The sequence below is a fragment of the Pteropus vampyrus genome, unplaced genomic scaffold, assembly GCF_000151845.1.
Source record: "Pteropus vampyrus isolate Shadow unplaced genomic scaffold, Pvam_2.0 Scaffold53, whole genome shotgun sequence".
NCBI lineage: Eukaryota > Metazoa > Chordata > Mammalia > Chiroptera > Pteropodidae > Pteropus > Pteropus vampyrus.
In genome coordinates this window covers 7,137,382-7,140,690 of record NW_011888834.1, presented here as the reverse complement: position 1 = coordinate 7,140,690, position 3,309 = coordinate 7,137,382, and positions in this window count along the sequence as shown.

Here is a 3,309-nt window from a genome sequence, read left to right as displayed (position 1 = left end):
ATCGAGGCTCACAGCCTGCTGGGGTAATCCCCACTGTCCACACATGCATTTCTGTTGGAATTTGCCACCCAGTCAAAAAAAGATGGGAGCAGACAGAGACAGTGCACTCTCTCACTTTTTTCTTCCCTTTAGACTCCTTAAGAGTCACTGTGATGTGCCATGAAGGGGACTTAGATATGACCCAGCTCAACCCCCTCAATTTTTAAGCTGAGAGTTTGAATCCCTACTTCCTTTCTCCATCCAGAGAATACCTAGCACACCCCCTGCATCTGTGATCAAATTCTTGTGTACAGATTGAGATTTGAAAGGGCAATTCATTCCTTATCATTTGCTCATGGTTTTTTCATGCCTTCCTTAATTTCGGAGTTTTTGAGACTCTGCCAGGCTCTGAGATCCTTGCAGAGGATAACAGACTAATAAGTCTTTGCCCTCAAGAAACTCACAATCCAATGGAGAGAAAGGTAAGCAAAATATATTGTGAACGTTTAGTGTCAATATTCTGCCTGAGGCCACAGAGGAGTGGGGTGGGATGGGGAAGGCAAGGGGTGTCCCATAGGAAGAAGGAAGGACTAGCAGGAAAGGGTGGGGCTGGAAAGAGAATGAGGTCAAACCTGTACTGTCTGCATTGTAAACTCCTCCAAAGCTTTTGGGTTCATGGACTTTGTTTCCACGGTATCAACCTACTCCTGGGTCCAGCACAGCCTAGAGTCTTGAAACAAGAACACCTGAATTCATCATCCTGTGGGTAGCAACGTGACCTTGGCCAAGTCAGATAACCTTCCTGAGCAATGTGACCTTGGCCAAGTCAGATAACCTTCCTGAGACTCAGGTTCTTCATTTGTAAAATAATAATAGTTATTCCCAACAAATAGGTTTATTGTGAAAATTAAATGACTTAATCTATGTCAAGAATCTAGCAGAGTGCCTGACCCTTGTGGGAATCAGTATGTAGTAGCTGACACTTCTGTTGATATTATTTCAGGCTGAGACTCCAAGAAAATAGGGCTGACCACTCCCACATTCTAAAGAGAGGAGTGGGACCTGATGCAGGGCATGTAGCATGTAAAAGAGACTGGCAGTCTGTTTTGCAAACCTCAGCTGACCTCCCTTTTTCCCAATTTATAAGAGAAGTTGGGAAACCAAGGGCAGGCCTGGAATTAATAGAAGAATTTCTCTGGGGAGTGCTGTCAGGGTGCTGTGGGTCCCCCCTTCCCTCCCAATCCTCTCAGCCCCCCCTCCTGTGCTTCCATGACCATGGGGAGTGAAGGACGTGCCTTGCTCTTACTCCAGGACTAAGGAAAGGAATTTCACCTGGACCACCTGGAATACTTCCCACGTGACCTTTGGAGCTTGGAGGTCACAGTGGGCTGGCATCTGACTAATGCCTGAGGAATTAGAGTTGGGGGCGGTTACCTGCTTTGATTGCAGAATAGAAAGGCTGCTGCATCAGGTACAGCCTGCGCATGCCCAGTTTTGTCAAAACCTTGAAGGGAGAGGGGCCCCAACTAATAGAAGCTGGCATGTACTTACTTCCCCTACCCAGGGGCTGCTAGAGCCCAGAGCAATCAGCTAGAGAGGCGCCCACCCACCCACTGCAAGGGAGCTGCAAGTGAGAGATGCTGGAAATGGGGTATGGGGGGCTCTTCGCAAAACCCTCCAAAGTGCTCCAAGGGAAAGGTCAGCTCCGAACACCTGCAAGGCCAGAGCTCCAGTTCCTCATCAGGACTGAGGCATCCTCAGAGCCCCTGCTTCTCCCACTCCCCTCTCCCACCCCTTCATCCCAATCCAGCAGGAGGGGAAGAAAGCAAGGCAGAGGGGTGGAGAAGGAGCTGACTCTAGCCCCAAACACACTCAGGCAGGAGTGGGGAGAAAGTGGTAAATTCTAACAAAGTTGGAAATTTTGAAGGGACATACTAATTACCTGTGAGGCTGCTTTAGGAACTGAGAAGAGCATAAGCAGGAAATCGTGGGATCGGCCATGGTTTTCATCCAGGAATGATTGGTTGCCTCTCACAGGTCTTGCTTCTTCATCTTCACGATGATTTTATTATTAGAGTTTGCTGAATACACAACTCAGTAAAGCCAGTGCCTTACGCATCTCATCTATCAGCCTGACATACTCTTCCCACTCCTGGCCAACTGGCGAAACCCTGTTCCCTCATCCAAATGCAAGCCAACCATTGTCTCCTTTCAAGACTCTCTCTTTTAAAACTACCCACTTTCCTTTTAGGGAAAATGAAGGGTGTACCAGTTTGATTCCAGGAGGACAGTACCCAGCTTTGGTGGAAGACACTCTTTATAATTTCTTTCTTCTGCCATTCCCACAGAGTAGGTTTTTTTTTGTTTGTTTTGTTAAATCACATTATTGTGATATAATATTGTGATACAACAATAAAATAAACTCATTTTAAGTTCAGTGGGTTTTGACAAATATATTAACCCATACCATCACTACCACCATCAAGATCTGGAACGTTCCCATCACCCCAGAGTTCCCTTGTGCTCCTCCCCAGATATCCTCACCCCCCACCCAGCCCCTGGCAGCCCCTGATTGGCATCCCATCACTGCAGATGAGATCTATCTTTCTTAGAATTTAGCATAAACGAAATCATACATGACAACCCAAGTTTAATTAAGAAAAATCTGTCTAGATAGGAAGCCAATTTCTTTCTAGAAAAATAAGAAAATCTGTTTAAAATGTGAGTTGTTTCCTTCTAACGAGCAAACCAATATTCATTCTTTCTAGAAAGTAAACACACAGAAATAAAATATTTTCTAATACATATTCAAGTTAGCTCAAAATCTCTGCCTCCTCCTTCAGGACCCACCTTTAATTTGTGTTTCTATTTTCCTCTGATGTCTTATTTATTTTGCAAGAATAATAAATAATAAAATAATAATAATAAATGAAAATGCCATTGGATTTCTGCTTCTGGGTATTTCTAATTTCCTTGGATTTTAGGATACAAATTGATTTTTCATGAGCTAATATATCTTCAAGTTTATTTGGTTTGAATTTGGCCTGTTTATTGGCCTATAATGGTTCTGAAGCCATTGAACGGAACAAGACCAAGCCTAACCTACTATGTAGTGAATGACAGTCACCCTGGCCTTTTGTCATTGTGGCGAGATGTATGTGTTTCTTCCTGGTCCACCCTTCTTTTAAACCTACCTTTACAGTCTTCTAAGTCCCTTGAACGTAAACTCTGCAGGGGAGAGCTAGTTGATCCTTTCCCCACTGTTCTCTCTGTGCTCCTGAGTGGAGCAAGGAAGGGACATGCCAGGAGGAGCCAGACGTGATGCCAGTC